General features: G+C 45.5%; 1 protein-coding gene across 1 annotated transcript in view; it reads left to right on the top strand.

Annotated features, from left to right (window-relative positions):
• The first annotated feature begins 282 nt into the window (after nucleotides 1-282).
• The window catches only part of KCNS3 (potassium voltage-gated channel modifier subfamily S member 3), a 54,510-nt gene continuing 41,477 nt past the window's right edge, over nucleotides 283-13,315 (top strand). The window contains exon 1 of the mRNA XM_018574215.1: nucleotides 283-311. The gene's annotated coding sequence lies outside the window, so the exon portion shown is untranslated. The remainder of the gene's footprint in view (nucleotides 312-13,315) is intronic.

Genomic DNA, 13,315 nt, shown 5'->3' with positions numbered 1-13,315 from the left:
GTCCATGTAGAAGAAGGACACTGGAGTTCTCTGCTCAGGGCTGTATAGAGACGTGTGCCATGCAGATAGAGCGCAGTGCCCCATAGGGGCAGGGAGTCCCCGGCTGGCATATGGCATAGCGGGCACACAGGAGGGAGCGCAGTATTCCCCAGCCAGCGGAGGGGGCGTGGCCTGGAGCTCCAATGACGGTCCGCGCTGTAGCCCCGCCCCCTGCAGCCTGTGTGCTCGGGAGGGACCGGCTGCAGTAGGAGCTCAGCTCGGGACTGGGAGCGCTGGAGCTCGGTGAGCTGATGGTGAGCCCGGCTGTCCAGGTATGTCCCCCCCCTGTCCTTGTCCCCATAGGACTGACTGTGCCAGCTATGCCAGGAGCACACACACCTACAACTGGCAACTTTTTACTGATCACTGCATGGGAGAGACTCCTGGCACTGCCCCCTGTACCCCCTACACACTTCTGTACAGGATGAACCGGAGTCATACACATGGGATTCACTCATACACATGTGTGATGTGGATAGTTATATGTCTGCAGGGTATGTGAACATGTGTACAGTCATAGCATGCTATGGGGGCACATAGGGTGTACATTCACTGTATGTTCATGCATGGTGTGGTGTCAGTGTGCAGCCGGGCATGGAGACACCCCAATGGTGCAGATGTCCAATTCTCCATTTACAAGCATCACCCAAATTCCCTGCAGTACTGGGCTCCTGGACATGTAAGAAAGCACACTAGGCAAGCACTTATAGGAAAGCACACCTATGGGAAAGCACACTAGGCAAGCACTTATAGGAAAGCACACCTATGGGAAAGCACACTAGGCAAGCACTTATAGGAAAGTACAGTTATGGGAAAGCACACTAAGGCACTTATAGGAAAGCACACTTATGGCAAAGCAGACTAGGCAAGCACTTATAGGAAAGCACACCTATGGGAAAGCACACTCGGGAAGCACTTATAGGATAGCACACTTATGGCAAAGCGCAATCGGGAAGCACTTATAGGAAAGCACACCTATGGGAAAGCGCAATCGGGAAGCACTTATAGGAAAGCACACCTATGGGAAAGCACACTAGGCAAGCACTTATAGGAAAGCACACCTATGGGAAAGCACACTAGGCAAGCACTTATAGGAAAGCACACTTATGGGAAAGCACAATCGGGAAGCACTTATAGGAAAGCACACCTATGCGAAAGCACACTAGGGAAGCACTTATAGGAAAGCACACCTATGGGAAAGCACACTAGGCAAGCACTTATAGAAAAGTACAGTTATGGGAAAGCACACTAAGGCACTTATAGGAAAGCACACTTATGGCAAAGCAGACTAGGCAAGCACTTATAGGAAAGCACACCTATGGGAAAGCACACTAGGCAAGCACTTATAGGAAAGCACACCTATGGGAAAGCACACTAGGCAAGCACTTATAGGAAAGCACACCTATGGGAAAGCACACTAGGCAAGCACTTATAGGAAAGCACACTTATGGGAAAGCACAATCGGGAAGCACTTATAGGAAAGCACACTAGGCAAGCACTTATAGGAAAGCACACCTATGGGAAAGCACAATCGGGAATCACTTATAGGAAAGCACACCTATGGGAAAGCACACTAGGCAAGCACTTATAGGAAAGCACACTTATGGGAAAGCACAATCGGGAAGCACTTATAGGAAAGCACACCTATGCGAAAGCACACTAGGCAAGCACTTATAGGAAAGCACTCCTAAGGAAAAGCAGACTAGGCAAGCACTTATAGTAAAGTACATGCATGGGAAAGCACACTCGGGAAGCACTTATAGGAGAGCACACTCGGGAAGCACTTATAGGAAAGCACACTAGGCTAGCACATATTGGAAATCACACCTATGGGAACGCACACAAGGCATGCTCTAATAGAACAGCACACTAAAGCACTTATAGGAAAGTACATGTATGGTAAAGCACTCTAGGCAAGTTGTTATAGGAAAGCACATTTATGGCAAAGAACACCAGGCAAGCAATTATAGTAAAGCACACTGATGGGAAAGCACACTAAGCAAGCATTTATATGAAAGTACACTTATGGGAACGCACACTAGGCAAGCACACTTCAAGATTCACTGCATTGCCCATACATATCACAAACGGATTGTTCTATCTGCTACATGTGCAAAAATTGGGATGAAAAAAGAGCGATGTGTGCGAGCGGTTTGAACTTTACAAATGATTGCTTCATACAACTAAATCTGGTGTCATGACTATGCTGAATCCTGTGTCAGCCAATACACGTTAAGATGTCTTTCCATTCTTGTAATGTGTGCGGTCAGCCTAACCGGCAGTAATGGTGTGCAGAGTGCAGTCACCCCGCTCATCAGTTTGGAGCATTTAGAATAAAGAATGAGGCTTGCTAATTGGCTGCTGTGGTTGCGCTTTGTCTTCACAAATGAGCACAACTGATATAGATAGATAATAGATTGAGTAGAGGGAGGATCGACGGTTGCTGATTGGCTGCTGGAGATTTCTTTTTGTCTTATTAAATAAACACACTTTATATAGGTAGATGGAAATACAGATAATTGATCAGTTGATTAGAAGAATGAATGACAGTTGCTGATTGGCTGCTGGAGATTTATTTTTGTCCAATTATATAAGCACACTTTATATCGATAGATAATATACTGAGAAAAAGAAATGACAGTTGCTGATTGGCTCCAGAGGGTTTTTTTTTTTTTTTTTAACCTCTTATTAAAAATGCACACTTTATATTGTATTATAGATAATAGATCAAGCAGAAGGAATGACAGTTGCTGATTGGCTGCTGGAGGTTTCTTTTTGCCTTATTACATAAGTACACTTTATATTGATAGAGAATATATTGAGAAGAAGGAATGGCAGTTGCTGATTGGCTGCTGTAGGTTTCTTTTTGTCTTATTACATAAGTACACTTTATATTGATGGATATTCGATTAAAGAAGAAGGAATGACAGTTGCTGATTGGCTGCCGAAGCTTTCCTTTTGTCTTGTTAAGTAAGCACAGTTTAAATTAAGAGATAATAGATTGAGTAATAGAAGGAATGACACTCACTGATCGGTTCTGTGGGTTTCTTTTTGTCTTATTAAAAAAACTCACTTTATAGATAGAAAGACAGATATTAGATCAAAAATGAATGACAGTTGCCGATTGGCTGCTGGAGGTTTTATTTTGTCTTATTATATAAGCACACTTTATATTGATAGATAATAGATGGAGAAGAAGAAGGAATGACACTTGCTGATTGGCTGCTGGAGGTTTCTTTTTATCTCATTAAATAACAATTTACACAGGTAGACATAAATATAGATAATAGATCACTTGATTAGAAGAAGCAATGCCACTTGCTGATTGGCTGCTGGAGCTTTCTTTTTGTCTTGTTAAATACACATATTTCATATCGATAGATAATACATTGAGCAGAAGAAGGAATGGCGCTTGCTGAGTGGCTGATGGAGGTTTATTTTTCTCTTCTTCAATATGCACACTTTATATCGATAGACAGTGGTACCTCGGTTCACGAACGCTCCTGTTCACGAACAATTCGGTTCGCAAACAGGAAGTTCGGCAAAATAAAAAATGGTATGCTTACCCATCAGTAATTTTCCTTTCCTGACGCCAATACATGGCAGCATACAATGGGCTGGGGGCGGAGCCATACCCATTGTATGCTGCCATGTGTAGGTGTCAGGAAAATGGAAAATTGTATATTTACCTATCTGTAATTTTCCTTTCCTGACGCCAATACATGGCAGCATACAATGGGTATGGCTCCGCCCCCAGCCCATTCTATGCTGCCATGTAGGTGTCAGGAAAATGTTGCTTCCATTCGCAAACTCCGCATCGGGTGACGAACACAACCGCAGCCATGTTCCCTGCTCTGACACATGGTCGTGGCTTCCTACAGTCGAGATCGCGGTCTGATCACAGTTTGATTCGGTTCGCGACCAGAATCGTGGAACGAATTAAGTTTGTGAACCGAGGTACCACTGTAACATATTGAGAAGAAGGAATGACAAGTGCTGATTGGCTGCCCAAGGTTTCTTTTTGTCTTGTTAAATACACATGCTTTACATAAAAGTTTGAGCAAAAGAAGGAATGACAGTTGCTGATTGGCTGCCGGAGGTTTCCTTTTGTCTTATTACATAAGCACACTTTATATAGGTAGGTAATAATATAGATAATAGATCAATTGATTAGAAGATTGAATGACACTTGCTGATTGGTGGCTGGAGGTTTCTTTTTCTCTTATTGCATGAGCACACTGTATTTACATATTAGATTGAAAAAAAGAAAAAGGGGACGGCGCCCATTCATTGTGTAAAACTTATTGTAGTTGTCAAAGAAAACAGGAAAGCTGACACGCGTTTCGGGGGAGTATCCCCCTTCCTCAGAGCTCTATGAATGGGCGCCGTCCCCTTTTTCTTTTTTCCTGCTTACATGTCTGGTGATGATGCTTCCTGGTGATCTTGAGGACGGCAGCCCTCCCCCTTATCAATGTTGATGTGAAGATACTTCTCTATTGGGCGCTGTATTGCACATTAACAGATAGTAGATTGAGTAGAAGAAGGAATGACAGTTGCTGATTGGCTGCTGGAGGTTTTTTTTTTTGTCTTATTACATTAGCACACTTTATATAGGTAGGTAGTAATATAGATAATAGATCAATTAAATAGAAGAATGAATGACACTTGCTGACTGGCTGCTGTGATTAAAAAAATATTTTTTTATTAGGATTTATTTTAGTAGATTGATCTTATGCTTCATATGTAGTGTGTTCCATAAAAGTAAGTAGAACATTTACATATAATCACAAAAACTGTGATTTTATACCTGTATAAATATTCCATACTTGAGGGAAACTTTTTTTAATCACTTAAAGGAGAACTATGAGGTGAGTGATTTTCACTCACCTCATAGTTCGAGCCGACCTATGACAATGAGACTGTCACAGGTCGGCTTAATAGATCTGGAAGCGAGCGAACACATACCGTCGCTCGCTCACTTCTCGATCATGTCCCTGCATAGAGCCGTGACTGTCACTCACGGCTCCCTGCAGGGGTCCCCCCCTCCCCGCTACGATACTCCAGCGCTGACTGGCGGAACGGACGGGGAGGGGGCGGGTACAGCTGGCTCTGCCTCTAGATAGGCAGAGTCAGCTGTCACTCACGCAGCTGGGTGGATCTCGAAAGTAATGTTGGGATCCGTCCCGGCTGCTGCGGTCTCAGTATACCGTGAGCTGTAGCTCGCCCTATACTGAGCTTTGGGTCATGAGAGGACGCTAGTATAAGTCCTCCCGTGACCCTTAGGAGAACTATGGGGAAAAACACTTACTCCATAGTTCTCCTTTAATACACTTATTTAAAACCAACCATGAACTATAAATTCCTCCAGCAGACCGCCTGCAATATTTCCAATGACCTCTCTTACCTGATATTATATTAGCTGGTTGCTTAGAACTTTAAAATGTTTGTATACAATGTTGCAATACTGTATTTAATTACTTTGTCTGGAACAATACAAAATATTAACAAAATGGAGGAAATATCCGATCGCCTTATGTGATCAGGAAGGAAATGTCTTCCCCTGTTGGAGTAAATGAAACTATGCCTAATAGGGTTTTTTTCTGCCTTCCTTTGAATCAACAGCGGGTAACTGTGAGCATAACGTTCTGTTTTAGGTTTTTCTTCTTTTTTTCAACACTTGTCTCTATAGGTTGAACTCGATGGACTTGTGTCTTTTTTCAACCTGACTAACTATGAAACTATGTAATTAAAAGAAATCAAAAAACGTTTCCTAAGCTGCCAGTGATCGGTTCCATAACAGAACACTTCCACACAGGGGCATAACTAGAAGTCACAGGGCCCCACAGCAAAATTTTGAATGGGGCCCTGTGATTTCTAGTTATGCCCCTTGCAGAGCCCACCTGATATACCAAACTGCCCACCTGAGAGTGACCCTGCAGAGCCCGCCATAGACTCTCTATGGTGGGCTCTGCAGGGTCTCAGGTGGGCTGCACACCTCTTACCTGTCAGCGCTGTCCGCCTCCATAGTTGCCGGGTCCCACCTCCTCTTCCGTCCCCGGACCCCGCCTCTTCTTCCATCGTCTGGCCCGGTCTCCTCTTCTATCGACGGGCCCCGGCTCCTCTTACATCACTGGCCCCTCCTGCTCTTAGTTTGCCGGGCCTGGCCCCGCCTCCTCCTTCACTGCGAACCCCGGGTCCAGCCTCTTCTGCAGCAGCTGCTGGCTGTCACTGACACCGTTTAGCAGCAGCTGTGAGGAGGAATCACATTGTCAGTGATCTAACAGCGGTGCGTTCCTCTTCACAGCCGCGAGTGACAGCTAGCAGCCTGATATGCCATAGCGACCCAGGCGGCCCGCACGGCATCAGAGGGATGCCCTGGCCAGGCCCCCCTGTGCCCCAGGCCCCATAGCGGCTGCCTGGGTCGCTATGGCGATTGTTACGCCACTGCTTCCACAGTGTTGTAGCTGTCAGTGATGTCAGGACACATCAGGATAAACAGCCTGAAAACTTTTTTGTAGGGAGATTCATCATCTTTGACAAAGCAAGGCGATAACATAATTAAAACAGCTTTTTTTTCTACGGGATGATCTAATCCAGAGTAATCATGTGACAGACGTAGTTCCATCACTCCATTTTCCAGTACTGGAATGTGGATGGGCCCATCTAGGTCATCATGTGCAATGCAGGACCAGTGGCCACATCATCAGGATTGGACATGTCCATTGGTCCTGCATTGTATGTGATGGCGCCGGCAAGCGGGGTGGTGACCTGACTGTTAAGAGACTGGCTAGAAGATTGGCTTTGGGGACCGAATGCCACATTTGTAACCAGCAGGATCGAGGATTAAGTTAAGTAGTACTCTGTGTTAGCTTGTCCCTTAGGGAAATGAGCAGTATGTTCTTTATCAGCTGGGAGGGATGGGGCTTTAAAGGCCCTTTAACAGTAGTGCTTTCCTTTCCTGCATTGGTAAAGCACAGGTTCTCTTTAAAGCCCAACTCCAGGTACCAGATAAAATAATCTTTAACCCCCCCGTACTGCAAGGGTTAAATGCTCATTAGGTGTAGGTGATGCCAGAAGAGTGGATATTAGTTACCATACCCCAGGCTCCAGTGCTCTCCTCTTCACTACGGGCCATGGGAGTTCTCTTGGCATCATTGCATACAATGCATGGCTATTGACCCTGCACTGTACGTAAAAGAGGTGAGTGTGCATCTATTGCCGGGTCCGTCCTAGGAAGGGGGCTTTGTGGGTGCGGACGCATGGATGGAGGGAGGGAATAAAGTAAGTATTATTAAAGTATTGTCCTTATATTAGGGTGGCTACTTTTGTTCCCCATGGTCCCTGTGTGTGTTGTAAAGTAGTCACCGCTCCAAGCTCCCTCCCGTGATGGACTACTCAATATAAATTAGTACACTAAACATGAGATTTTAGTCCATCACGGGAGGGAGCTTGGAGCGGGGACTACTTTACAACACACACAGGGACCATGGGGAACACAGGTAGCCACCCTCCAGGAGGAAGGACAGCCTCAGCACCAATTCAGAGATGATTGGAGGATCTACAGCCGAGTGATACACAAATAAGATACATTGTTGTTCATAGTTAAGGTATTTGAATGTATTTTTAAGATTTAAAGTGACATTAAACCCTCAGATTTTTTTACATAAACCAATACTGTAATGTGTGCCTTACTGTAATCCGTGGTAGTTTCCCTTCTCTTTGCTGCTCTTCCTTTTATATCTTCATGTCTTCTCATGCTTGCAGCTGAGTGCCTCTTCCTGTAGTGCTGGCTCAGGTTGCAAACCTACACACAGACACCATGTATCAATTCCTGAGACAAGGCAGTCTGCTGCAAAACAGAAGTTCTGCAGAGCATGAGAACAGATACAGATTTAAAAGGAAGAGCAGCAAAGAGAAGGGAAACTACAATGGATTACAGTAAGGCGCACATTACAGTATTGTTTTATGTTACTTTAACTCCGGAGCTTTGTGTCACTTTAAGTGGAAGATTGTTGCAAATACAATGATGAACCAGATGTTGATGTTTGTTAAACTGCCGCAGTCGGCAATCTGGGATCGCCGGGGTTTTGAATACAAACATAAAAGCATCGCCAATCCTTTGCTGAATGAAACGCAGCTGCATATGTGCCGGGTAGGCATCTGAATGTGTCTACATGTCGCTGTGTAAAATCCCCTTATTGAACGAAGACAAAACTTAGTGAGGATAGCAGAGCCTGTGTACTGCAAATATAAAGAATATAACAAGGATATATAACGAATGCATAAGGAATATATAAAGGATATTAGGGTTATAAAAAGGATGTATAAAAGTTATAAAATATATATAAGGGGTACAGGATATGAAGGATCCAACAAATATAAAGGATATATAAAGTATATACAGGGTGTAAAGGTTATCTAAAGGATATAAAGAATGTAAAGTACAGTGAATGCCCCTTTTTCTGGCATCCACGGGGATTGAAAGATTCCAGATGCATTTATTTTCTGGTTGCTTGAGAGCTACTATTAAAAATAAGTCTAACTAATGCAATACCCGTACTATACCACACCATAACATAAACTCTTTATTGACTTCATATTAATATTGAAATGCGGTCATCAAAAGCAAATGAAGAGAAATAGACACACGATCATTTCCAGGATAATACACGGTGCAGTTCAGCAGAACAGTGAGTACACAGGGGATTATTTTTTTCTGATTAGATAACAGAGAGTTGACTGTATATATCAAGAATACTAAAGTAGAACTATGGGATCAGTGTTTTTCCCCATAGTTCTCTTTAGGGTCACTGGAGGACATATACTAACGTCCTCCCGTGACCCAAAGCTCAGTATATCGCAAGCTACAGCTCGGGGTATACTGAGAGCGCCGCAACCGGGACGGATCCCGACATTACTGTCGAGAGCCACCCAGCTGCGTGAGTGACAGCTGGCTCTGCCTATCTAGTGGCAGAGCCAGCTGTAACCGCCCCCTCCCCCTGTCCGTTCCTCCGCTCAGCGCTGGAGGATCGGAGCGGGGAGGGAGGGAGCCATGAGTGACAGTCACGGCTCTCTGCAGCGAGATGATTGGGAAGTGAGCGAGCGACGGTATGTGTTCGCTCACTTCCCGATCAATAGAGCCGAAGTGTGACAGTTTCATTGTCACACGTCGGCTTGAACTACCGGTATGAGGTTGAGTGAAAATCACTCACCTCATAGTTCTCCTTTTAAGGTTATATAAAAGCATATAAAAGAGATATATAAAGAATATAAAGGATACAAATAATATATAAAGTATATCAGAGCTATATAATGGATATGTAAAGGATATAAATGATATACAGGATATAAAGGATATACTAGGATATATGGGATATACAGGATATATGGGATATACAGGATATATGGGAGATACAGGATATATGGGAGATACAGGATATATGGGATATACAGGATATATGGGATATACAGGATATATGGGAGATACAGGATATATGGGAGATACAGGATATATGGGATATACAGGATATATGGGATATACAGGATACATGGTATATACAGGATATAAATGATATACAGGATATAAAGGATATAAAGGATATAAAGGATATATGGGATATAAAGGATACATAAAGTATACAAGAGGTCACCCCAGAGCCATGACCTGTATGAAAGCTCTCAGCCTGAGGACGCAGGTCACACTTCCCCTCTGTGTCCTCTCGTATGCTTATCATTTACAGCTGGCCGAATTGTCACCTTTGGATTCATGTATAGCGTGCTGGCGTATTATGTGTGGGTGCTTATGTAATAAAACATTGGCTGACCATATGGTGTTATGGAGCTAAGGAGCTGGGGAAACTGCTGACTTTCATCTTGCTCTGCAGCGTTCCTCTAAAGAATAAAAAAAGTTGTAAAGTTTGGAGCGTGCATTTCTTTGTGATGGAGAATTACAGTTGGTTGAACACATGAGAGGTCTTCAGCGGCTCGGAGTGATTTCTCATGTTATTCTATCATAGGCAGGAGTGCGGGAGGCTCCAGGTAAGCCGGCTACATCCTAATGGGATATTACCAGACACTCTAACTATACAGATTAGTGGGGTAGGACAGAACATTGGTGGGGTAGGGCAGCACATTGGTGGGGTAGGACAGTGGGATCGGACAGTACATTGGTGGGGTAGGACGGTACATTGGTGGGGTGGGACAGCACATTGGTGGGGTGGGACAGTACATTGGTGGGGTAGGACGGTACATCAGTGGGGTAGGACAGTACATAGGTGGGGTAGGACAGTACATAGGTGGGGTAGGACAGTACATAGGTGGGGTAGAACAGTAGATTGGTGGGGTAGGACAGTACATTGGTGGGGTAGGACAGTAAATTGGTGGGGTAGGACAGTAAATTGGTGGGGTAGGACGGTACATCGGTGGGGTAGGACGGTACATCGGTGGGGTAGGACGGTACATTTGTGGGGTAGGACGGTACATTTGTGGGGTAGGGCAGTAGATTGGTGGGGTAGGACAGTACATTGGTGGGGTAGGACAGTACACTGGTGGGCTAGGACAGTAGATTGGTGGGGTAGGACAGTACATTGGTGGGGTAGGACAGTAGATTGGTGGGGCAGGACAGTAGATTGGTGGGGCAGGACAGTAGATTGGTGGGGTAGGACAGTACATTGGTGGGGTAGGACGTTACATTGGTGGGATAGGACGTTACATTGGTGGGATAGGACGTTACATTGGTGGGGTAGGACAGTACATTGGTGGGGTAGGACAGTAGATTGCTGGGATAGGACGGTACATTGGTGGGGTAGGACGGTACATTGGTGGGGTAGGAAAGTACATTGGTGGGGTAGGACGGTACATTTGTGGGGTAGGACAGTCGATTGGTGGGGTAGGACAGTAGATTGGTGGGGTAGGACAGTAGATTGGTGGGGTAGGACAGTACACTGGTGGGGTAGGACAGTAGATTGGTGGGGCAGGACAGTAGATTGGTGGGGTAGGACAGTAGATTGGTGGGGTAGGACAGTACACTGGTGGGGTACATTGGTGGGGTAGGACAGTACATTGGTGGGGTAGGACAGTTTTCCTGTAGCGGGGGGCTGTAAAGTTTTGATTGCACATTTTGCTTTAATGGAGACTTGCAGCTCCCGGGATTCCCGCACACATGGAACAAAATATGTTTTATAGAAGAACCCCGATCACCAGAGGACGTCAGAGGCCACTTGCTGATGCTTTGTGATATCAATCAAACTGATCAATCAATTCACAAAGCTGAATCAGCAGGATTGGGATGCTTTGAAGTGACAGTTGTTTTTAAAGATGGATCCAATGCTTTGCAAATGACAGTCACATGGCTGACGAAAAGATCCTCATCCTTGTGTATAGGTTTTATTTGTTTGCTGTGGGAAGGGGTGTACTTTATTGCAGTTTATAATGTGCCACCCGATGACTGAGGCTGGCTGCAAGAACCTGGAAGAGACAACCTGCTCCCTGATAATGTGCCGTCTGATGACCGAGGCTGGCTGCAAGAACCTGGAAGGAACAGCCGGCCCCCTGATGATGTCATAAGAAGATGGCTGTGTGGGACCAGCTGTGCCGCGGTTGATCACTGCAGAACACCGCTGGACCACTAAGGGCGTGTGAGTATGTTTTTCCTGCATAACCCAGCAAAAAAATGTAAGGGGGGCAGGGTGGGGGATAGGGGATTGTGACAGTCTCATTGTCACAGGTCGGCTAGAACTATGAGGTGAGTGAAAAGCACTCACCTCATGGTTCTCCTTTAAGTTCCTCTTTAACCTACAGTAAGTAGCCAATCATATTTTATCTCTTCAGGATCCTATTTGCCTTTATATTCCCGCCCACGTACAGGAACGGAGCTGTTCACATTGTTGGTGCTGAAGTGCATGCAATGGTGTGACCCCTAATTCCCGTACGCCGTAGTTCCGGAACACTTTCCACCAAGATGGCGATCACTGCATGGAAGCACAAGTTGGAAAACCATTGGTCTTTTTGTCCTGAATGGGGTTTGGCTGCAGTAAACCGAAATCTGATTGGCTGCTGTGAGTTAGTGGACTTTGCATCGTCATATTTCATATAATAAGGCAGATCATGTTTGTTCCCCCTCCTGGCTGCTCTCCGGGTCTCCAGGCTATGAGCAGAGTCTGCAGTGCTCCTCACGGCTCTGGAATTCCCCCGAGGGCTCTGTGGGAAGTAGGAGAGCGGATTATGTGTTGATTGTGATTCAGTGACGGTTGCTGGGAACTGGTTATGTTGTGTACGGCTCTGTCAGAGTTTATACACATCAATATGGGACTGTTCTCACATCCGCACCAAGCCATCAGGGTGCCGTCATACACATATTGTACAGCGGCTGGGTGCTTCTTCATGGACGTGTCCCTTCATGGCTAACCGTGGGCTTCACATTGTTTCTTATATACTATACATTGTGGCAGTGCGTGGCAATGCCACTGCGTTATCTCCATTCCTGTGTCCAAAATCTGAGTGGCCAGCGCATGCTGATGGCACAGGTATGCACAGCCTTTAAATTAAAGTTGTTGGGAAGGGTTCAAGACTCCACCTGGGAGACAGGAAAGCTCCACCCAGGAGTCAGAGTGGAGTCCAGTGCAGCGGGGTGCTGCAGATTGGGAAGAACCCCCCAGTGTGCAGGTGAGCACACGACTGAGGCTGTGTGGAGGTAGAGACAGTGGGCTGAAGCCGGAGCAGCGATGCTGCAAATGCAAAGTCAGGAGACTGGATGGGCAGGTGCTGCCATGAGATGCTAAAGAACCCCTGCGAGGGTAATTGTTCTGTTTTGTGAACTTTCATTTAATAAAAGTGGGCAACGAAGCCCTTGAATGAAGATTACAGCGAGTGGAAGCGTCCTTTATGCGCTACTATTTGGAGCTAATCCCCACAACAGATATATACTGTATGTGATCGGCTTAATACAAGCAACCATATAGAGCTGTGATAAGGTGAATCTGTGCTTAGAAACACATGCATGGAAGCTGTTCTACCCGCTTTGTAGAATGGATTTGTATTTTTGTCCATCCGGTCCTAAGATGCATACAGTTCTGCAAGACAGCACAGCCCTGCCTGGTGACCTGACGTTTCTCTACTCCAGTTAAGTAATACAGCCTGGTCACTTCCCCGCCACTAACACTCCAATAATTACATCAGCGGCAGTGCCGGCATGCACACGGACCCCAGCCGTAACAGCCAGGAGTGTCTTTTTCCACGCCACCGCCCCAATAGTTACATCAGAGGCAGTGCCGGCATG

This window comes from Nanorana parkeri, unplaced genomic scaffold (genome assembly GCF_000935625.1).
Source record: "Nanorana parkeri isolate BGI_ZX_2015 unplaced genomic scaffold, ASM93562v1 scaffold2815, whole genome shotgun sequence".
Taxonomy (NCBI): Eukaryota; Metazoa; Chordata; class Amphibia; order Anura; family Dicroglossidae; genus Nanorana; species Nanorana parkeri.
Note: the sequence above shows the minus strand (reverse complement) of the source record. Positions and strands in the feature narration are given on the sequence as shown.